This window comes from Rhineura floridana, chromosome 2, assembly GCF_030035675.1.
Source record: "Rhineura floridana isolate rRhiFlo1 chromosome 2, rRhiFlo1.hap2, whole genome shotgun sequence".
Lineage (NCBI taxonomy): Eukaryota > Metazoa > Chordata > Lepidosauria > Squamata > Rhineuridae > Rhineura > Rhineura floridana.
In genome coordinates, this window is record NC_084481.1 from 71540131 (window position 1) to 71565211 (window position 25081).

At 42.6% G+C, this 25081-nt stretch overlaps 1 long non-coding RNA gene across 1 annotated transcript in view; it reads right to left on the reverse strand.

Moving 5' to 3' along the window:
- The window catches only part of LOC133376556 (uncharacterized), a 36971-nt gene that overhangs the window by 6909 nt on the left and 4981 nt on the right, over positions 1-25081 (reverse strand). Inside the window, exon 2 of the long non-coding RNA XR_009760524.1 lies at positions 24833-24920. This is a non-coding gene — a long non-coding RNA (uncharacterized LOC133376556). The remainder of the gene's footprint in view (positions 1-24832; positions 24921-25081) is intronic.

The following is a 25081-nucleotide window of genomic DNA, read 5'->3' on the forward strand; positions in this document are numbered from 1 at the left end:
CCAGATTCCTAATATCCTATGATGTTATGTTCAGAAGAACGATAAGGGAATTTACGGGAACAAAGGTTAATTCTGCTTTAGCACCTGGCATAAAGGAAGGCATGTCTTGATCTTTTTGCATCTCTTCTGCAAAAAAAAATATCCAGGAGCACTGAGGAGAACCAAGGGGAAATTTAATCCACCAGTCAGGCTAGCTGGACATGATGCTAAAGTAGTACTAAAATTGCACTCATGAATATTTTCAGAACAAAATGTTCAAGAAAGGCAAAATGTCCCCTGGAAAAAAACCCATTAAATGTACATTTTTTATTTTCTTGTGGCTCTTCACAGCCTCTTTGCTCCCAATTTCTGTACCTCTTCCTCACAGTATGATCCCAGCCATGTGAGGATCACACTGTGAGCATGATATCAGGATGTCAAGTAGCCAATCAGATTTTACTACACGGTGACATCATCAACAGAAAACAAAGCTCTCTCACTATTATGAATGGCTGGGGAAATGGAATGTGTCTTCTGTGCTTCAATGATTGAGCCATCAGAATGTAAGAAGAGCCCTGCTAGATCCGACCAAAGGCCTATGTAGTCCAGCATCCTGTTTCCCACAGTGGCAAACCAGATGCCTATGAGAAGCCCACAAGAATGACAAAATGGCTATAGACCTCTCACACAAAGGTGAATAGAGTAGTGTCCCCCCTCCTTCTGGTGAGGCTCAAACTCCCGTCTTCTGCATCCCAGCCCTACTCAGTGTGCTCATGACATGCAACTGCCAGCTTCGTAGAGCAAGACATGGCAAATCAGCCTGGTTGCCCCAGGAATGGGGACATGTTTGAGGGCGAAAGCAACAAAAGTGCTTCATTTTCTGTCAATGATATCTCAACAAATCCAAATTCCACCCCATACAATGAACAAACATTTTCTTAAACCCCCCATTTATACCCCTCAATTCAATATCACCAAAAAAAAGAACAGTTTTCATAGTAGTGGAAATATTAGCCACATTAAAAAAATCCTCCTTGTTTGGTTCAGTATTAATTATTATCATGCCTTTTCCTTGTGTTATAAAACGAAGGTCTTCACATGCCAACAGCTGGGCTGATGCAATAAAGTGGTCCCTGCACTGATAGGCAGGGGAGCACAGTGAATATTAAGGAACCAACAAGCCATTATGCTTTTTCTACAGCCACAGTGGAAGCATAAAGGGGAAATCAGTCAGGGGAAAAGGTGAAAGAGCAAATAAGGAGAACAAGCCTCTTCAGCACTGGCATTCCCCAAAGTTTCTAACAGATGGCTTATATTAAGATTTTTTTCTTTAAAAAAATCAAACTGCTATATTCTTTGTTTCTGATTGCATGTATCATGCATTGTTAGATTCTTCACCTGAAGATAGTCATTTGTGGCCTATATGATTTCCATGGTAAGAATCAAAGCCCAGACTTCCATGTTAAAACCTGGTATCTTGCAAGCTGTTTGCAATCAATGACAATTATTCTATGTACTCTATTCTTTGGGCTCCTGGCCCTAAGTTTGAGGTAGACACTCACTGAGACATTTCTGGCTAGCCATAGGCTGTGAGCCCACTAGTTGCCTACAGCAAAGTGTTCCCATTGGCCACACCTGGAAGGGCAACAGGTTGATCTGCCAATCAGTTGTGAAATCTCTTTGAACCAAATTTTAAAAAACCACACTTAATTTGATCCCACCAGGTTTTACAGTAAAAAGGGGGCAGGGTTTGACTAGCGTCATGTGCCCTTGTTTTCAGAAAAGAGAGGTGGAGGAAACACATTGGAACTGGCAGAACAGTGAGTGTGTCTCTACCCATAAAGCCATTAAGTCTACTATAGAAGCCCATGTCTCTTTGAATAGGCAGAGAGGTAAGGAAGGCAGGGGAAGGGCAAGGTGCAATCTGTGCTGTTTGCATTTGGAATGAAATGTCAAAAGGCTCTAGGGTCCCAGCCTTTCCTTTTGCAGCAGTAAATGTGGGCCTTACAGGAAGAAATCGGTCAACACTCCAAGATAATATCAAAGAACAAATAAGCACCAGAAACAAAAGGCATCTTACAATGCAGATTTCCACAGGAGGGTTAGTAAAGGTCCAAAACAGCATTTAGGGCTTTAAGTTATTTTAGCTTGCTGCATACGTAAGGCTGGATCCAAACAAACAGTGCAATCCTAACCATGTCTACTCAGAAGTAAGTTATATTTAATTCAGTGTGGTCTTTCTCCCAGGTAAGTATGGTTAGGATTGCAGCCCTAGTTAAGCTTAGCTGGAACAAGTTAGTTGAGCTTAGCTGGGACAAATCAAACATGAATTAACTTAAATTGCTATTGATTTAATTGAGAACTAAGTTGTTGGAGTCTTGATCCAAACCATAGCATTTTTCTTAAGATTTTTATTATGGGTTTTGTTTCTTGACATAGGTTTTGCTTTCTCAAAACTATGTATCATGGGAAGACACTCAGAAGATGCTGCTGTGCATCTTTCCAGCAAAGTGTAGTTGAAGAAGAAGTAAGATGTAATGTTATTACACTGGTATGTTCTGTGTCCTGAAGCAGCAGCCAATGAAGTAGACTACAATTCATGGGTAGCCAACCTGATTCCGTTCAGAAGTTGTTGGACTCTGTGCAGCTTGGGACCAGGATACCTGAAAGATCATCTCACCCCTTATATACCTAGCCGATCACCATGCTCTGCAGGTGAGGGCCTCCTGCAGATACCATCTTATCAGGAGGTCCATTCTGCACAACATGGGAAGCTGACCTTTAGTGTTATGGCACTGGAATTCCCTCCCCTTTAATATTAGACAGGCAACATCTCTGTTATCATTTTGACTTCTACAGCAGACCTTCCTCTTTCAACAAGCCTTTTAAGTAGAGGCCTCATTCCAGTCTGCATCTGTTCTGAAATGGCTTTTTAATACGTTTTTAAAGTTGTTTTTAAGATGGTTCTTCAAATATGTTTCTAAAGATGTTTTGTTTTAATATGTTTTAAAGTCTTTTGTTTTTAAGATGTTTTAAAATAATTTTGGTATTTTTGTTTGCCGCCCTGGGTGCCTTCTGGGAGGAAGGGTGGGATATAAATTTAATAAATAAATTATAAATAAATATTTTCCATCATTCTTGACCACTAGCCATGCTAGTAGGGGCTGACGGGAGTTGTAGTCCAATAACCCTAAGATGGCACCATGTTGGCTTTTCCTGCTATAACATGCAATTTGGGAAACATTTTGTTTAATGATGCTGCATAGGGTCCTTTGCTGTGCTAGAGATAATGATGATTAAATTTATTATCTGCTCTTCACCAGAAAGTCCCAGGGCAGGTCACAACAATATAAAACACAACATTAAAAACAGTTTAAAACATATCCTACTGATTACAAGAGAAAAGGCTTGCTCTCAAAGACACTGGTCGTACAGTAACCCAGGTAAATTCATAAATTTTTTCCTCAAGATTTGTCTTCTAGTGCTATCTCAAGTATTGTAATCATTTATTTTGACCACCCTAGACTCCTCTGGGAGGATCTAAAACAAAGAAAGAAAGTTGTTAACTGGGAATGGTCTGCCTTCAAGTCGTTTCTGACTTACAGCGACCCTTCATGGTAAGCAGTATTCAGAGGTGGTTTACCATTGCCTCCCTCTGAGGTTGAGAGGCAGTGACTGGCCCAAGGTCACCCAGTGAGCTTCATGGCTATGTGGGGATTCGAACCCTGGTCTCCCAGGTCGTAGTCCAACACTCTAACCACTACGCCACACTGGCTGGGAAGAGACTTCTCATTACAAATCTAGTATTCTTAGGAGGATGGTGCAGGCTAAAAATTGAGCTAGACAGACAAAAAGGCAAACATGCTTTTGAGATGTTCATGGAAGCTAAAATTAACATGGATGGGAAGAGTGGGATCATAGCACTCAGCTGCGTCCCAACCTATTCACAATCATAAGAATGTCTGTAAAGGGCTCCTAGGCAATAAGCTGTAAGCATGGACGGCTCACTCCACCAGATCAAAACCACCGGCACCCCAGCACAGCAATGCCACACACACATGCATTCATTTTTATCTCACACCAGCATCTAAAAAGGAGTTAAGCTGCTTTGGACTACAAGTACTATCAACCTCAGGCATGCTGGCCAGGTCAAATCAGAGTTGCAGTCCTGAACAGCTGGATGGCACCAGGTTGGGTTCAAGTGTTAAACATACTAAGAAGAGCACGGCACATACGACAGGATTTGACATTGAGGGTTTTTGTTTTTTTAAAACAGCTTTTGTGCAGTGCTCAAGAGCTGTGGTATAATGACAAATCTTGAAGTGCAGCAGGAGCTTACCATGACAGCCCTCATAGCCTCTTCCCCCAAAAGAAGAGGGCAAAAATGTAGGGAACTATGATGAGAATATGTGAACATGCATGTGTGTGTATATACACACTTATATGGATTAGGTGACAGACATCAAATAGTACACTGGCTTCATTCTCTTACTTCCTCTATGCCAATATGTCACAAACAATAGTAAAACTTGAAGGACTCATTATCACCTCATTTGCCATAGTGCAGGGAGCCCATTAATCACCCTGGCACTTCCACAGATTACATCATTGCTCCTGCTCTGAAAAAAGTCCTGGAGCTGCACTCCCCAGCATTCCCCCTCCACTGCACCCTCCACTCAAGATGGAAGTCATTTGTCACATAATCTTTACCACACACATTCAAGATCACAGACGATAAGAACATGAAATGAGCCCTGCTGGATCAGGTCAATGGACCATCTAGCCCAGCTTCCTGTTCTCATAGTGGCCAACCAGATGCCCATGGAAAGCCTGCAAGAAGGATCTGAGTGCTACAGCACACGCCCCACTTGTGATCCCTAGCAACTGACATTTGGAGGCCTACTGCCTCTGACAGTGAAGGCAAACCATAGCCATTGTGGATAGTAGTTCAGTCTTAATTAATCTGGAAGAATGTCCACCCACACTGATCATCGTGACTGAAGACTCAAGTCCCTGCTTTGCCCTAAAGCATGCAATCCATCGTCTCCTCTCCCCTTTACTTACTTGTGGGCTGTTAGTACATCAGGGCGGTCAAAGGATTACCGAAACATGGAAAATGATCTAAAGTATATGACCCTGAAAATGTGGAGTTTAGATTTTTTTTAAAAAAAAGCATTCTGAAGGCAAGAAAGGGCTAACTGAAGATTCAATCAGTCACCGACAGAACCATTTAAAAGGAGTTAATAGCAAAGTGGCAACCACTACATTAAATGACTTATGCCAATGGAATGAATCAGATTCTCTGCTCTCAATTGGGTTTAACAAATGCAATTGTAAAAAGTGACTAAGTAGCAAAAAGATGAGAACAACCACATGGAGCATCTCTTTTAAGATTCTCTTCTTCCATCACACATTTTTGGAGGCAGTGAGTTAAAGGTCACTCCTAAGAGAGAGAGAGAAAGAAAAACTTGCATCCTTTGCAAAGGGTAAAGAGGTAAAGAGGCCTTTCAAATGACATTTCACCAGCCTTTATCGTTTGGGAAAACAAAGCAAGCCAATACTGTTTGTGTACGTCAACGAATGACTGAACCTTATCAATATGGTTTGTGCTTGATGCTTTTTTCTTTCCTTTTTAAGGTTCAGGAACTGCAAGATAATGTGGTTCCTTTAAAATACTACATACCCTCTTATAAATCAGGGCTTGAATGACATTGCAAGGGGGGGGGAAGAACCTTATACCCTATTGTGATATCCATTTGTGATGACCTCCTTAGAAGTCTAGAGGGGCCACCACAATTAGATAAAATTGGAAGGAAGAGAGTAGGGCTTGTGGGTTGTATGAAAGGCAGGGCTGGCCCTACCATTAGGTAGAGTGAGGCATCCACTCCTGGCAGCAGATAATGGGGAGCAGGGAGTGGTGGCAACATGCTGGTGGTCAGAGCTCTCTCTCTCTGTGTGTGTGTATGTGGGGGGGGGTTGTCTCGGGTTTTTAGACCCCTTGCATTTTTGGGAGCCCAGTCCTAGCAGGGTCCCTATGTCTCTAGCATCCTATGAGCCAATCAGCATGAAAGGGGGGTATGTTGGCCACTGAAAAGAGTCTTTTAATATGCTTCCTTGTCTTTTCCTGTTGACTGGACTCAATCAGAATGAAAGGAGATGAGTCAGCAACTTAGAAGACACTTCTCAGTAGCTAACACACTCCCCATTCATGATGATTAGTTTTTAGGGACATCTGTTGTTCTGGGAGAAGCCATTGATGAGGATAGAGAAGCAGAAAGCAGTATTCAAACCTGGCCATATTCTGTAATCTTAGAAGGTTGTATAATTTTAGAAGAGGTGTGGCTGTGCTGATCATGAAGGTACCCTGGATTTCTGAATTTGCCACTATGCTACTCTGTGTGTGTGTGTGTGTGTGTGTAATGTGGCCTTCCTCTGCTCCCTAAGCTAGCCTGCTGTCCTCATGAGCAGTGCAAGATGCTGTTCCATCACCGTGCTGAAGTAAGGTTAAGCTGTCAGTCCCAAACCTTGTAGAAATCAATAGGATTGCATGCTATAGAATACGGATGGAGAATCCTTTTCGGTCTGGCAGGCCAGATCTTTATCTCCCCTCACCCTCCCTGGCCAATTTTGACAAGTGGGCAGGGCCACCCACCTGTCAATCATCTGTCATCATGATGGTGTCAGGTGACTGAGAGGCAGGCAATCCTGCTGTCCTGTCAACATTGACCTGCAGGGATGAAGGGAGATGTCTGCTTCACCAGCACAGTCTCCACAGAGAACACACTGGCAAAGCAGCATCTAGTAGGCTCAAACCCTGCTCATCAGGTGACATCACCCAGGGATGGTTTGGAGAAAATAACCTCACAAGCCAACTTGGACCTCCTGGGCCAAGATTGGTCCCTGGGCCAGAAGTTCTCATCCCTACTATAGAAAAATGCATACTGGATTGGGCTTATTGTTAGGGTGTATCCTTCTTTTTCAAAAAAAGTTATTTAAAGCCAGTTGATCCATACACGCAACATGTCATTTACATCTCTAATGCCTTTTATATTGTGCTTAAAGCACAGGAATTCAGGACAATATAACTCCTTCCTCTTAAAAACAACAACCTTTTCTCCTAGTAGACGTCATCCACACAATGTGGGTGCTGGACAATGTGGCCTCCTCAGCCAACCTTTTTAGCCAACTACTGTCCTTTCTTAAGAGCTTCTGCAGTTTCCTTGTGTTGTTTTTCCAAAAAGCTTTCTTTGACGATGCCTGTTTATAATGCTGTGGGGAGGAAGAAACAAAGCAATTGTAAAGCTTGTTCAGAAGTACTTCATGTCCTATTACAAGTGACCTTGGCACTTCCAGTTCTATTTATTCTGTTTCCTTCCCATAGTGGGCCCAACTGTGTCAAGTAAAGTGTAACCTCTCGTAAGGCATGGCATCAAAGCACAGGTGTCCCAAACTCTGATACAGCCTGAAAGCCCATTACCCCAGAAAATATAGTTCTACATTAGGGATGGAAAAATCTGTCAATTCTGGTTCTCTCAGTTTCTCATTTTTCCAATCTAAAATTCAGTTCTCCACATTTCTACAGCAATTTTGCAATGCAAGTCCCCACTTTGGATGAGTACTGCCTTCATGTTAGCTTCATCTCTCCAAACTGGTGACACCCCCCCAAATGTAAACAGCAGAGGGACTGTCAGGCATTGTTTGCGCTGCTGCTCTCAATGGTTCAACGGCGTTACAAGCGGCCGAGACCGCCAGGATCTCTCCGCAGAGGCAACCGAGGGAAAGGCACAACAGCCTTGCCTCAGCGAAAGGCGAGCTGCCACCCTGCCCGATGCTGCTGCCATCAAGTACATCTCCCCCAAGCACTGGCTTATCAAAATCGAAAGCAATGAAGGCTGCGATGGAGGCAGTGGCATCCCCATCACCTAGAGTCCTTCGGCAAGCACCGGGCCTGGCCAGAAGAAGCTCAATAAGTGCATGGAGCAAGCGGAAGGCGGTGGCGTCTTCAGCACCAAGAAGGAGAAATGGACGCAGGAAGGCCATGGCGAGGAAAGGCCTCCGGCGGCTTCTCGCTCTTCCTCCATCCCCCCATCGGACCCCACCTTTGGGACCCTCGCAAGGCGAACCTGCGGCTCCAGGGCCAGAACTGCCATCCTGCTGCCATCGTAAGGGGGAGCCCTGGCTTCCGCAGGCTGAGAGGGCAGTGCCACTCCCAGAACTATGGGGATAGGATTATGACTGGGAAAGTGTGGCTAGCCTTGCAAAGTAGCCCAATGCCTATAATACCCATTTAGCTAAAGTGAGGGGGTTTGTGTCAACTTTGAAATGTATTACCAATTGTATTGTATTTATTGTTTATTGTTTTATTTACGTATTATTGATGTTTTATTGATATATTATTGTTTTATTGGTGTATTTTTATACGGATGCTCTTTTGTAAGCCGCCTTGAGGGCCTTTTGGCTGGAAGGCAGGGTAAAAATATTAAAATCAAATCAAATCAAATTTGCCTTTTTTGAAAAAAATCCTCATGAAAATTCTTCAGCGTTTTATTGCAAATTTCCCCTAATAAACACATTTTTGTAGGCAGTTTTGACTAATGTACATATTTTTGCAAGCAATCTCTCATCATAAAATGCATTTTTGTATGTTGATTTCACTCATATATTCATTTTTATGCATATTTTCCCCTATGCAGTTTTATAAACATTTTTTGTTTGGTGACCTGCTTTGCAAAATTCAGTTAAGTGTGAATTTCGAAGGATATCTGTGTTTCGGTCCTCGTATTGTTTCAAAAAGTGTGAATTTGATAGATTTGGCTTGAAATGTGAACTGAATTGAATTTCTCGTCCATGCCTACTCTATATTAAGACTTTATTTGAGGAGCAGAAATAAGTAAAATTAAATTTTATGTGTGTATATAAATAGGGGCTGCTGACCCTGCTTGCTTCCCTTACTTGCCCACCCTGCAACCTAACCCCCTTGTCCAAACCATCTGTCCTCCCTGTAGAGCTCACCCTAACCACCCTGCCTCCCCTTAGGGCTCATCAAAGCAGTTTACAATCCTCCCCTCACTTCTTTTTTGTGGAAGGTGCAAAGGAATACTAACCCCACCTACCCTCCACTCCCCTTGCCAAATCCCCCACGGCCCCCGGGCCTCTGCTAACTCCCCCTCCTCTTCCCCTGCCTTTAGTCCTTCTCCTGTGAGAAAGGGGGAAGCAGAGGAGGGAGGTGGAAGCAGCCGGCCAAGGCGAGCTGCACAGAAACACTCAGGACCAGCCAGGGCAGCTCCTCTGCAAGCATCCTGCTCTTCCGCCACCTGCCGCTTCCAGCCTCCTCACCCTCTGCTGCTAAGGTTGAAATGGCAGTGTTGGCGAGGTGGGTGGTGGTAGCTGAAGCAGAGCAGTATGGTTGCTACAGAACTGCCCTAGCCTGTCATGACTGTTACTTTGCGGTTTGCCTGGGCTGCCCACCACTGCCCTCCAGTGCTGCTGCAATGGTCTGGCTCTGGCAGCATTTAGAAGACTGTCGTCACACTGCAGTTTACAGTTTTGGCGGATGGTGCTGCGAACTACGGTGTGATGACAGCCTTAGACAAATGTGTTATGTTAGAAGTAGATATATGCAAATCTTAACTATCCTTTCTGATCAGATTGGCAAAGTTTTTTGTTTTTAAATTCGAACATGGATGAGCATGAGTCTTCAGGTTCTTCCAGACATTTTTTAAATTGTGTATTCATGATTATTTGTGCTCATTATGCTATCGGGGGGGGGGCAGTCATATGTGATCCCACTTTTAATACTGTTTGCATCTGCAAAGGTTTTGGGGTGGTCACACTGCTTCATTTCCAGTTAGTGCATCCCCTGTAACTTCCTGCTGAAATTCTGTAACTTTTATACCATAATAGTTAACTGTCTCCAAAGTCCAAACTGAAAAATTGATTTGGGATAAGAAGTATGAATTAACCTCTTCAACCATGTTTCATTTTTTTGGTCATATAAAGAAGGACAAATGTGCATGTCACACAACATTGGGGCAGTCATGTATCCCATTTCTCTATAATGTTCTGGAAAGCTGATTAATCACTAAGAAAGTTCCAGTGGCCACTATTTTGCAATCTCTGTGATGTTATACTCTCTGATAAATACCAACTGTAGGCATTAATACTGTGGTGCCAATCATGTGACAGTCCAAGTACAGACAAACTATGACAGCTGATGTAGTTTAGTGATTTAGAATGTGACCTCAGAAATGTTCAGTTTATATCTCACGTCAGCTATATGGTTAACTAAAAGCAGAAGTTCCAAACTCCTCCTCACAGCTCCACCCATCTACAGTACAGGGCTAATAATATTGATCTATCTTATGTGCTTGCTGTAAATATTACTTTGATAAATGATGTGAAGTCCTGTAAATGCACAAAAAAGCACTAGTTAAATATAAAGCATTATTTTTGCAGTTCCTGACATGTTACAAGCTAATTCCAACTGCATATGCAAATACTACTCTGCCGTTCACTAGTCACTTAGGAGAGTGATATTCAGAAGCAGACATCTATGCAGCATGTATTTTTCACATCACGTCTCGTGGACCATTTCTGTTTCACCTGTTTTTCTAATTTTTGTCTCACTCCCATCTTCTACAAACTTCATCAAGATGTTCAGGTAATGAAACTGGAATTATCATTTATCCTGGGCATATGCCTTTCACCATTGTGCAAATTGAGGAGATGGAACTCTTTCCCTTGCCAAAAGCCATAAAACTACTTCCAAATCCTAATGGCTCAGGGAGCAATGAACCAAACACCACCAAAGTAACTGCTGACATCTCACAGGAAGAAGTCAAGCTCCTTCATAAGCACAAAAACCTCCAAGCACTTAGGATGAAAAGTGATTTCATGACTGCATGGTGACCTTTGCAATACTATAAAATGTAAGTTCAAGGAATTAAATCCTTCCTGAGATCACAGAGGACTACCATAGTTTTGCAGATGTGAATAATTCTACAGTACTGGTTCAAATTTCTCCGGTTAAATCACATTGGTCTTCCAGCCTGTGAACAAATTATAGGAATGAAAAGTATTACCAGCTAATAGTTAAATTTCCTTAATAGGTTTTTAAGCTTAATATACTCATGAGATCAGTTCCACTTTTGCTCTCCTAGGTGGTTTGGGCAATGTCAGAAGGCTAATTCAAATTTAGTATTCAAAATACATTTTTTAAAAATTTACATTGAGAAGCCTTGAAGAATAAAGAAATGTGAATATCTTAATACTGCGGAGACTGACGGCTCAATACCAAATATATTCCACTACAAATACAGGCCACTTTATACATTATGTTTAAAATGTACACCTAACAATGTAATGCCTGGGTGCAACAACCGTATATTTTCCATACAGCTTTAATATACATAAACACTGACCACCAGCGAGTCGGGACTGAACGCTGTTCCCCGTTGACTGTGCAGTCAGTGACAACCTTGAATCTAGGTCACATCCACACCATACAGTTAAAGCACTTTGAAAGCACATAGCTTCTTCCAAAGAATCCTAGGGACTGTAGTTTAACCTTCACAGAGCTACAGTTCCCAGCACCCTTAAGAAACAACAGTTCCCAGGACAGGAAGCCGTGTGCTTTAAATGTGCTTTAAATGTATGGTGTGAATGTGACTCCAGTTTTTCTGCTGTGCATTGTGTGAAACAGCTGTAAGACTGCACTCATGTGCAGGCTTGTTGCCTGGGAGTGAGCCCCACTGAATATAATGGGACTAACTTGTGATTTAACATGCATGGGATTGTCCTGCATTGAACTGTATTGCCTACTGAGTTCAAGATGCCCCACTTCCAAGTAAATGTTTGTGGATCAAGGAGTTAACTAGGAGTGGAAAGAGTTAATTCACAGTTAACACAGTTTTCACCATGCATATTGTTCTGTTTACTTCAGTTGAGGTGCATATCTAATCATGGCTCATGTCTATAATATTTGGGTATGAGATGATGAGCGTCATGGCTATGAGAGTTGATCATCTTTAAGCTGATGCAAGCTGCAATAAAATAATGAATGAATGGCAAGAAAAGATTACCATTGTGAGTAAATACTTCTCCCAGTATGACTCTCGAAGTATATTAACATCAGCACTTGTGCTGTAACAGTAAAATATATGTAGATAATGGATTTGATGAACCTTGCTGAGGCAGACTGGATGAAGTCTGAGATACATAAAGATATTGAGTTTCGCACGTGGTTCCTTTTCTATAGCTGCTTCCACACCAGGCATTTAGTATAGAATTAAGATGCCTTGTTCATACACCTTTTACCAGGCTGGGGTGGGAGATCTGCAGCAGGGGTTCCCAACCTGTGGTTCACAGACCACCAGTGGTCTGCTAACTTCATTCAGGTGGCCCGCAGTGTGTCTCCGGATTTGTGGTTCTATGGAATTAAAATTGTAATACAATAAAATACAATAATAAGAAATTTTAAAATGCAATAAAAATTTAAAAAATCATACGGCATCTAGCATTCTCCTGTGTTTTCTCAGTAATCCTTTTTTTGGGGGGGGGGCAGTTCCATACTCTGCCATTTTGTTTCCGGTCACTATTATTACACAGGAATTTTATTTTCTTCTTTCTTTTAGTTTCTTTTTTTTCTGCATTAGCATTAAAATAAGGGGCGTGGAACCTAGTTCAGCCCAAGGGCTAGACTGGAACTTGCCCAACCTTCTAGGGGTCACATTCCAACAGTGGGTGGGGCAAAACAAAGCACACACCTCAGAAAGAAAGAAAAATGCATGTGCCTCTATCCACTCCATTGTCACAACCACACATGCACCAGACACCAAACATACAGCACTTTCTCCTTCTCTCTCCCTTTCTCGCACACTTGCAGCTGCATTCTCATACAAAAACTCTTACATATGGGACTTGCAGGCAGGCACACAGACACACACAGTCATCATTTCCAGCCCTCTGTATTCCATCATAGAGTGACATGAGATGGAAAGATCTTCTGCCTGCTCTTTAGAGAGACTCTGTAGAGAGCTGAGGGATTTTCTCTCCCCATCTTGATGCTATGCCCTCTGCCTGCTCTTTCTCTAAAATTTCTTTGAGAAAGAGCAGCCAGAGGATATACCTCTGAGCTTAGCACTGTGGCACTTAACACTAAGATCAAAGATAAGAGATCCTTTTGCCTGCTTTTTAAAAGTAAAAAAAGCAGCATTTCCACCCACCCCAGTGCTGGTATGGAAGTGGGGAGAAGTCCTGCCTTTTACTGTCAAAGAGCAGGCAGAGGACTGATCTCTGACCTTAAGAGCTGCGGTGCTTAGCACTAAGATCAGAGATGAAAGATCTCTTTGTTACCTTTTATTTTCAAAGAGAGTTTATTTCCTATGTTAGTGCTGTGGTGCTTAGACTGGAGATACAGGATCCCTTTCACTTTTCCATGCTTGACATCACCCTACATGATGATTGACAGGAGGGTGTGGTTTGCTTAAAATAGCCTCACGGGGCTAAATACAGAGGCCTGGCAGGTCTAATTAGACCCATGGGCCAGAATTTCCCTGTGGCTAATTTAGATCATTCTTTTATCTTTATTTTGCCAAATGGCTGATAACGACAGCATGGGGAATGACAATGCCAGCAGGGTCCAAATTGTCTCATGAAGGCACAGCCTTGGATCTACTAGACAAAATACTACTCAACCTCTGACAAGATCTTGGCATTAAGATGGCATCTATATCTCTTGAAGTTTAAGAAGAAAACTGTATTGTTGCCAGGTCCCAACCAGGGGAGTCCTCATCAGTGGAATCCTCATCGGAGGAAGACCAGGAGGCTCTGGTCTTGGACCCAGCCCTGGCTCAGGTTCCATCTGAGTGTGAGGAGCCACGGTCCTATGATGAGGCCCAGGATGGACCATCTGCCCCCAGGGCAAGTTTGATTCTGATATCGAGGCTGAATAGGTCCCAAGCACAAGGGAGAAGTATCGCCTCAAATGTCAGCTGGAGACCCCGCCCATCCACAGCAGTGCCCAATTACAGGCCCAGACTCTTCTGGAGTAAAGGTCTGGCTATAGGTGGTTAAAGGGAATCAGCTGAGATTTGGGATGTGGTTCCAGAAGCTCCAGCATAAAAACCTCAGTGTGAGGCTGGAAGAGCAGCTGGAACAAAGTCTGTACACCAGCCTGTACTTGACCTGGCTGCTAATTACCTATTGGTGCCAGATCTGACCTTGGACTATTCTGGACCTGCCTCCTGCCTTGCACTATGTTGTCCATGGACTGCTTAGCTACTGTCCTTGGCCTGCTCTGACCTTGCTTCTGGCCTGACCCCTTTGTTGTGGACTCTGACTTTGGACTGGCCTTGGATACTGGCTCGATATTGCCCTCAGCTGGATTACTGCTGTGAATTCTGCTAAGGAACCTGCTGAAAATAGGGAATTTGTTTTAAAAAAGCATTTTGTATACTAACCAGAATATACTGTAAATTGCATCATCCTTTCATGTTGCTGTTTATTGCTTCAGGGAGTTGTGGGAAATTAAGATGGGAGTAAGACTCAAAAGCTAGATCATTGCTCAAAGCACTGGCCATTTTTTTTAAAAAGTGGGGCCTGAGGCAATGGATCCTGATGGGATGTTGAAGCTGATGCCAGTGGATAAAACACTTTTACACCACAGCCAACACAGAAACAAAAATGTGCACCATGATCTTTAGTGGTACTGGAAAGAGAAGAATCTTACTAAAATTTAAAATAACAACTTTTAAAAACCACCTAGATTTAGCTCAAAAATGGTTAAGGTACTGAGATCAAAATTAAATATTCCTTGTTATAATTTTGTCTGTTTTAATCACTGGGATTAATTTTCTGACGCTCATGCTCATGAACAAATTGCTTATTATAGCCCTCAATCTGACACTAACAACTTGTGGCTTCAACATTGCTTTTGCAAGACAGAATGTAAAATTAAGAAAACTGCCTATTGGTTAATTCTAGCCATTTATAGTCTCTCTAAGGCAAGGATGGCTTGTCTAATCAATACAAACCATAGTTTTTAATATGTGGGTCATACCAAACTCAGCCCCTTAAAAAGAAACCAGCCTATAGCAGGTGCAGAGAGCTGTCAGACCTTGAAATTTGTTTTGAAACCAGCCACCTGTTAGTGTAATTGTGTGGCTGTTTTTCCTGGCTTATGGGATTTTGGTTCAGCTGTTGTTCTCATGCTAACATTTATTTCCTCCAGGAATCACTCGGTTCACTTGCTGCAAGCGAGACATTTTTTGTGACTGTCATCCCAGAGTCTGATTCATTTGTACGCACACACACAAAATCCTTCAGTAACAACAGACGTTGTTTTTGCACCATGATTCCGGTATATAGTAAATGTGAAACTGTTTAAATATTGCTGTGTAGCTCTTTGCTTCATTATTACTACTCCTTAGAGTTCTGTAGTACAGCACATGCTTTGCATGCAAAAGCTCCCTAGTTCAATCCCTGGCATCTGCAGGTAGGGCTGCAAATATCTCTTATCTGAAACCCTGGAAAGCCGCTGCCAGTCAGTGTAGGTAATACTGAGATAGATAGACCAATGGACTAAGCCCATATAAGACAGTTTCCTGCGTTCACAAGATGTTCTTGCCATTCCAGATGTATGCTTGATGCTATGCTGTCCACTGACCAGCTGAACATATTTTGTCATCCCAAGTGGCTGCAGCAGGACACACAATTCAACAGAAATCCTCCAGGATTCCTCTTGATGTCACTGGGTATCCTAGGTCACAATGCTGGGGTAATTCACAGTTGTCAGTGAAGTAGCTATGTGGAATGCTTGTCAAATCAAGCTAGCCCTGCACAGAGAATTTGCCAGGCTCGGTGCCAGCGTGTGGCCAGGTTGGGCCCTGGTCAGGGGCCTCTGTGGCCCAGAAGGACCCCTCCTTAGGGTGGAAAGAGTGAGCCTGCTCCGTCAGCCATGGCAATGTCGGGTCATGTGACCCAACACTGCTGCAGATTGTGGAGCAGGAGCTTCCAGGCATAGGTAGCATGGGCTGAAATAAGCCCTCCTGCCTCAGCTACCTATTGCATTAGTGCATCTGTCCACATGCCCCATGTGATGCGCATGCATGCATGCCGTCACACAAGATGGCGACGGGGCATCCCTAAAGTGTTGATGTCCCTGCTGTCATCTTGGGTGATGGTAGGTGTTCACGTGCAGCACGAGGGGCATGCATTCTGATGCCAGAGGCAGTGGGGCAGCCAGGCCTATATAAGCCCCACTGCCTGTATCAGGAGGGGGTGTTGAGACAAATGGTGCTATAGGCCCATGAAGGCTGGTGCTGGCCCTGGGATTTTCAATATGGTATAGGAATTATATTGGTGGGAATAACAAGGGGGGGTATGTAACATTAGAGGTGAAGGCAAAGTCAGGTCACTGTGGTTCAGGAAAGGCTTTGCAGGAGAAAAAGGCCTTGAGGAAGAACTTGGAGGACAGAGAGTTATTTGGAAAAAATGCAAAATGTATTATGGACATGAGGACCAATGTGGCCGAAGGCATGGAGATTATGGGATGGGAAGGAACAAAGGAGATCAGAAATATATTTTCCATCTAGTCCAGCATCCTGTTCTCACAGTGGCCAAGCAGTTGCCCACCGAAAGCCAGCAAGCAGGACATGAGTGCAAAGAGCACTCTCCCCTCCTGCAGTTTCCAACAACTGGTATTTGGAAGCATACCCCTCTGACTATGGAGGCAGAGCATAGCCATCATGGCTAGTGGCCCTTGATAGCCTTATCCTCCATGAATTTGTCTAATCCTCTTTTCAAGCCATCCAAGTTGGTGGCCATCACCGCCTCCTCTGGGAGCGAGTTCCATAGTTTAACGATGTGCTGTGTGAAGAAGTACTTTCTTTTGTCTGTCCTGAACCTTCCTACATTCAGCTTAATTGGATGTCCACAAGTTCCAGTGTTACTAAAGAGGGAGAAAAACTTCATCTACTTTCTCTATGTCAGGCATAATTTTATACACTTCTATCATGTCACCTCTTACTTGCCTTTTCTATAAATTAAATAGCCCCAAATGCTGCAACCTTTCCTTGTAGGTGAGTTGCTCCATCTCCTTGATCATTTTGGTTGCCCTTTTCTGAACCTTTTCCAGCTCTACAATATCCTTTTTGAGGGGAGGGACCAGAATTGTATACAGTATTCCAAATGTGGCTGAACCATAGATTTATATAATGGCATTATGATATTGGCAGTTTCATTTTCAGTATCTTTCCTAATGATCCCTAGCATGGAATTTGCCTTTTTCATAGCTGCTACACACTGGGTCAACATCAGGCCTGGCACCAGTGGGTGGCCAGGTGGGGCACTGGCTGAGGGCCCCTGGCACTGCAAGGGGCCCCTGTTGCTCAGGCTGGGCAAGTGTAGCTCCTGCTCTGTGATCTGTGCTAACATTGGCTTGCAGAGCATGTGTCCCATAGCCTGATGCTGGTGCAGATCACTGAGCAACAGCCATCCTCACAGGGCACCCCTGCCACCAGGACAGTCCAGCTGTGCAACTTCCTAGAGCACTGCATCAGCACGCACATGCTTATCACCCAAGATGACAGCATGGATGTCAACATGCCCCCGCCATCTTGGGTAATTGTAGGCATGCATGTGCAATGCACTAATCTGCTGAGACAGCTGGGCCTATTTAAACCCCTAGTGATGGCAGTAATGCTGCTGCCACTTTCAATAGTCTGGTGCTGGTCCTGGTCAACATCTTCATTCAGCTATCCATTATGACCCCAAGGTCTTGTTCCTAGTCAGTCACAGAGTTCAGACCCCTGTGAGCATATATGTGAAATTAAGCTTTTTTGCTCCAATTTGCATAACTTTACCCTCGTTTACATTGAAATGCATTTGCCATTTTACCCCCTGTTCACTACCCAAAATGAGAGGTCCTTTTTGTTTTAACAACTCTAAACAATTTAGTATCATCAGCAAACTTGGCTTACCCCTAACTCTAGATAATTTATGTACAATTTAAAAAGCACAGGTCCCAATACCAATCCTTTACGGAACTCCACTTTCTACATCCCTCCTTTGGGAGAACTGTCCATTTATTCCTACTCTCTGCTTTCTGTTTCCTAGCCAGTTCCCAATCCACAAGAGGACCTCTCTTATTCCATGACTGCTAAACTTACTCAGGAGCCTTTGATGAGGTAACTATTGAAAGCTTTTTGAAAGTCCAAGTACACTACATCCACTAGATCACTATCTATATGCTTGTTGACACTCTTAAAGAACTCCAGTCATTCTGAAAGGACTCACACTTGCAGTAGTCATGCTGGTTCTGTTTCAGCAAGGCTCGCTCTTCTACATGCTTGGTTATTTTATCTTTAATCATACTTTCCACCAGTTTTCCCGGGACAGACATTAAGCTAACCCACCTGTAATTTCTGGGATTCCCCCTTGGATCCCTTTTTAAAAAATTAGTGGATGTCACCCAGACCCAGTGTTAATTTGTTAGTTTTTATTTTCTCTATTAAGCCTAACATTTTATCTTTTGTCACCGCCATTTGCCTCAAATATGGGTCCTGTGGTAACAGTAAACAATACCCCAACAAGGTAGCATGCCTAATCTGCATCCTAGCTCCTAATTTCATTTCCACATCCAGATCTCACCTCAGGTATCATTCCTTCAAGGTGTGATTACTCCCAGTTTCTTTAAAAAGTTAACAGTTGTCACTGCTGAATCAGATCAGAACTTGGGATGGGGCAAATCACATTTGGAATTTAAGAACTTTAGGCAGCCCCTTCTCCCCCCTTGCAGGGAGATGACTATTGCACTCACGTGGTGCTTGTGGGCTTCCCATAGACATGTGTTGGTTCAGAATGCTGGACTAGATGGGCCTTTGGTCTGATCGTGGAGGGCTCTTCTGAGGTTCTTACACTGCTCACCCTGCCCTGAAGATAAAATCCTAGACTTCTCCTTGAGGCCTTTAAAAAAGTGGCTCAAAGCAAGGAGCAATCAAATAGGAATGGCTCCCTCTCCATTCAGGACAAAAAACTCAAACCAATATTACTTCTCAATTCATTTGCAATGAGTGTAAGACCTGGTTCACATATAATGCTAAGCTAAACCATGGCTAAATGTGAATGAGCAAGCATGCGGATACACAGAGCAAAAATCACAGCTACTTCACTACTCTCCCACTTCTGCTGCTGCCATGCTGCTTGGAGATGAGCCATAACTTGGCTTAGCATTGTGTGCGTGAACACATGTGCATGATTTGTCTCACTCCAGACCAACCATAAGCCGCAGCCAAGGTTTGTTCATGGTTTACCGCTGGGGGAGACAAACCATGAGCCTGGTTTTGTACGTAACACTAAACCACAATCACATAGCTCCAGGTAGCGTGACAGCAGCAGGACCAAAGGAGGAATGAACTGGCCATGATTTTTGTTCTGTGTACCCACATGCTCATTCATGACAAGCCATGGTTTGGCTTAATGTTACATGTGATCTACGCTTACTAAGTTTTGAGCTTCCAGAAGCAAAACAGCAGATGGGGTACTGTAATAGCAATAAAGACAACGGAGAAAAGGGTTCTCAAAAAAGAGACAATTGGGCTTAAATAAAAGTTAGCAGTTCCATTTCTTCCTCGTCAATTGCAAACTCCACCTCCTCTACCATGTTCCATCCCTTCCCACCTCTACCATCTGTCCATTCTGCAACCTAAGAGCAATTACATGACCACATATTTTGTCTTATTTCCAACCGGACTTTCCTCCCTGAACCTGCCTGACCCAATTCCCCAGTTCCACCCTTCCTGGGGGTCATTTGATTATAATGTTGCATACCTGGTGGGCGGTAAGAACCACTGTTTTAACCCACTCTTTCCCCCTTCAAAATCTCCTTGAAAACATACCAAGAGAAACACACCAGTAACACCATATAGGTAACAATATGTTTTTCTCCACAGGCAAATAGCAGCTTGGAGGGGTGCAATTTAAATCAGGAAAACAATGTGAAGGGAAGACCCTATCTGAATTGGCCCCACCCTACTGTGGCTCTGATCTAAAATAAAAAAACCCACACATTGCAGATGCTGATCACAAATCTGCATAATGTCAACTTGGCTCGTATTTCTCTCACAGGAATGGGCTTTTCTGACCCAGAGTTATCACGAATATGGACAGCATACACTAAAACTGACCTTAGGAGAGGCAGGTAGGGATTAGATACTGAGTAAAGCAGGTACAAGGCCTCAGAGGGACACTGCTGGGATTTTATTGCACTATAATGCCCTCATTTGGTTCGTGGTTTTAAAGCGATCACAAAAGGCAGCCTTGTAGAAATGTTCTCATATGATTCAACAGGGCTAATAAAAATGTTGGGGGAATGTGTTGCAAATGAAACCAAATCACCCATTATGACAGACTGGTGAATTTATTGGTAGGATAAACTATTTCCAATGTTTTACAAAAGGGAAGCAACTTGGTATTATGGAAGGAATATGGGGGCATTTCTTTAAACATCTCAACCTGTGCATATGTCCAGAGCATCATGTATGTGTTTTCAAACAATGACTGCTAGGTTTACCTCTGCTCCTCCATATATGAGATTGGGGGGTGTTCCTTGTGATGTTCCTATATTAATGTATATATGGTAAGTGTTGTTGTTTTAGAAGATACATGGTAAGTGGAGTGAAAGAGGAGGGGGAGTGAATGGGCAGTAGAATGCGAGATGATTGGCTGAGTGTTTAAAATGGCTGAATGTATAAAAGGAAGAGTGAGAGTGGAATCGGGGGAGAGAAGAGAACTGAGTGGGTTGGTTGGTGGGGTTTAGAGAGTTGTTTGCCAGGAGGGAGGTGGAGTTCGGATTAGTATTGAGTAAAACCATATGCTTATGTGCCTTAAGAAGAAATCTTGTTAATCTTGTTAACTTTGTTATCTGTAATAAATACTTAATTTGGTTTACCAAAGGCCTGATCCTTGGCTGGGGTTTCACAGACCAGAAGGGAGGGTAAGGTAATGACCAAGGCTGAAGGGGAACTGTAACAAATGGTGGCAGCGGTGAAGAGAATAACAATACCAGTATTCAGAGTCTCTGGGAATACTAGTATTGGGACGTTACTGGTGGTTGCCTAGCAGGGGGATCTGTTGAGATCTGTGCTAGAGCAGGGAGAGAAACCATAAGAGAGAGCGGTCTGGACTGGTGGAGTCCCTGGTGGTGCCTAGAGACAGGCAGTAACCACGAGCAGGTAGGAACCTGACAGGGAGAGCCAGGTAAGGACGCATCACATTCCTCACTCAGTTGTTGTTTTTTAAAAAGGCCTTCGGATTCATACCAACTGAAAAGTGTTGATGAGATTGGTTCTCCCAATTTAAATGCAGTGCTCATCCTGGCTTAACACAAAATGTAGCTTGCTTCTTATCAGAATAGCCCTTCAGAACCCTGATTTTAGAACCCTGTTGTCAGTCTCTTAATTGAAAAAGGATGCCTCTTTGTGTGAAGTCCTTTTGGAAAAGAAATGCTTTTTGCTTCTTATCACAGGCATGCACTTCCTCAAAGTTCCTGTTTCAGAAGTGTATTAATTGAAAATGCTGTTTGTCAGAGGAAAAGCCATCTGACTGAAGTTGTAAAACAAAGAGAATAGCCATTGCATTTCATCCTTTGAATAAGGTTTTGTTTCCCATTGACTGGGAAAAACTTACTAAGGGAAGCAACTTCCTAAATGAAAATCCAGGACGGATTTGGATTTCCCTACAAAACCAGTTTTGGAAGCTTTTGTTCTTTGTTTTATTTAATTATTTGGACATGAGTTTTATTCAAAAACCGATACATTCGTTATATACCTGCCAATATCTGAGACTATATAAACAGCTGGATTTTTTCCCTCATGTTGACAAAATGAAATTTAAATGTAGGAGTTAGTTAAATTAATCCTCTTTATTCCACCTGTTGTGTGGCTGTATGCAAAGCAGATTAGAGAAGGCCCTTTTTCCCATCAAAGGGCAACAGCACACATTCACACCATACATTTAGAGAAAAGCCAAAGGATAAAATGGGTTTAGACTGTTGTAAACTAACTACACCTTGTACCTACTATGCAGTTACTTTAAGTTTCGTGATGAAGAATCTAATCCTCTGCATGTTTTCTGATGAACATTCTCACTGATTCTAATGGGTTAAGCGTGCATAAAATTGCAGCCTTAACTATACACTGTTGTTAGGAGACTCTTATTCTCCTCACAGAGCCACAATTGTCAGAGTGGCTTAACAGTTAGTTCTTCTGTGTTATGGACTCTCAAAACTGTAGCTCAATGTGGGGAACAAGGGTCTTCTAACAACTCTCAGTACCTTTCATAAGCTACATCTCCCAGGATTCTTTGGGGGAAGCCATGAGATGGAACACAAATAGTTGTGTCATAGTCCTTCCTACTATGGTGCAATGAATTGTATTTCTATTTAAAGTGTAGAAATCGATTCTAAATTTGTGTCTATATGTATAAATTAGCACATGCAAATTTTATGCAAACAAGCATCACCATCTGTCTTCTTTCTTAAGTGCATATTTCCTCTTTTTTGACAATATGCAAGTGGCTACCCTAGGCTATTCCTTTAAGTCCTGCTTGTGGGCTTCCCACGGACTTCTGGCTGGCCACTGTGAAAACAGGATGCAGGATCAGATGGTCTGATCCTTTGGTCTGATCCAGCAGGGGATATACTTATGTTTGTACAGAGCCCTCCTCAATTTACATGGTACTGTGGAGGAAGGGCCAGCAGGGAGGGCTCAATGTTGCATAATGGGAAGGTGTGAGGGGAGGGAAGCCGTGAAGTCAGGGCAGGTTGGGTGCATCACGAGGAGCACCGGATGGACTCTGCTGGTGCACCCAGATCTTTAGTTGATAACGTATGCATTACAAGCTCTAGACATCTGCCCCAACAACACCCTGTACTGATGGGAACACTGTAATGAGACTTCACTGTGGGCCAATTGGAGGAAAGTGTTTGTGGAGATCTTGGTCCACCCCCTGTACACTATCTGACAAAACCAGTTTAGTTTAGTTTTCATATCATTGGCCATTACAAAACTCCAAGGGAAATAAAATAATTATAATCCAAAAGTCTGAAAGCAAATGTTTGTTACAAGACTTTAAATTAACGAATAGATTCAACTGAATTCTACTTTTAAAAAATCTGCTTGTGGCTTAGTTACACCATTTAAAATTAAGCAGCTTTGCTTGGTATTTTGAAGTCAATACTATTAACAAGCAACACCCCACCTCCAAAACAAACCACTGTCTTCTGGATGTCAGACCAATTAACATTTTTATTTAAGATATTAGCAAGATATTTTTCCTGTACAGCTGGAACAGGAAGCAATCAAATAAATTGCAAGGAAGAGTTTGTCTTTGGTTGATCCTTAAGTAACAGATATGAGAATTGTATGGAATCTTAGATAACCTGTCATCCAGTACCATAGTGGGCATTTGTTGACAAATAATTATTAATGGAACTATAAGACTATTCTGAGCTTTTCTACAGCAAAGTGAAATATTAACACTTCTAATTTAACAGGCTATCTGTATCCCCATATTAGGAGTGGGAAACAGGACTTTCAAGATGTTGTTGGACTACAGTTTCCATCAACCATGACCACTGGCCGTGGTGGCTGGTATTGTTAGGAGTCGGAGTCCAACAATATCTGGAGGGCCACAGGTTCCCCATCCTTGTCCTATGTGGTGCGAATGCATCCACACCTATGCAAAACAGGTTAACCTGACATCATCTGATTTCACTGATTGCTGTATTCCTCATCACACCACTTCTTGGTTGCATGCTGGCTGCACACCAATGTGCAACCAGTCTACTGGATGCAGAAATCAACCCAATGTGATCCTTAGTACAACTGCATGGTTTTGTGCAGTAGTGTCAATTGGGGGGGGGAAGGCTGCCCCTGTCCATACTCCCCATGGATTGTATCCAATGCTAGTCCTGCTCAGAGTAGGCTATTGAAGTTAATGGACATGACTAACTTCAGCTCACTAATTTTATTTGGTCTACTGTGAACAGAACTTAGTTGCGTACAACCCCATGATTTTAGAGATACAAAGTGATGTATAACTTTCTGGTTCCTCCAGGATTGGCACAGCAGCAGCTGAAAGTGTAGACAGAGCCTTAAAATTTATCCTAGGACTAAGTGGCAAGTTAATTTAGGTTAAGTACTTTGCTTGAAGTATTTTGTACAGTTACTCAAGGGCCTAGGCCTCATTCTTTGCCATTTGTGTCACACGTACTTCTGAAGTTTGGATGTTTAGATAAACCAAAAGGGATCTTGGAGCTTGTCTAAACATCCTGGACCCATGATAGTCTCATAAATCAAATGCGTTCGCATCCTAAAACATTTATCAAACTGTAAGTTGCCTTGCAGTGTTGCTTGCTAAAGTTAGCTCATCATTTTTTAACAACTCCCTCCCCTCTTATCAAAAGATAAAACTCTGGTGTGTGATACATCATAACTGTGGAAATTATTACTCCACTATTTACATAAAATGTGAGCTTCACTACCACTAACTGAATCCAAAAGAGAAACAGAGAGAATCATACAGTGTGATCTTATAAATTTTTACTCATCAATAAAAGTCCCACTGAGTTCAATGAGACTTATTCTCAAATATGCATAGGGAATTACAACCTTAAGTTTCAAGATCTTAAATTTTGAAATGATTTGAAACAATTGTTATGTTTTTAATTGATTGCTATTGATGTCATCATTTGCATTTTTGTAAGCCACTTTGAGCATATTTGTATGGAAAAGTGGCATATAAATTCAAGTAATAACTAACTAACAGGGTAATAATTTGCAGGCAGCAGGCTTACCTAAAAAATGTGTCTCCTTATGAAAACTTCATGTGGTATTCATGCCATTGCTATTCTGCTTTCCTGCATAAAATTTCACAGCAACAGCCTACAAAACATAGACATTCATAAAAGCAGTAAAAATCATTATGAAAACATAACCAATCAGTTGCAATTTAAACAAGCCTCATAATCAGTGGAACTTAGTTCTGATGCTTAAGATCAAGGTATATTTTAAATGTGCCAAATCAGCATGCACAATGTATTAAC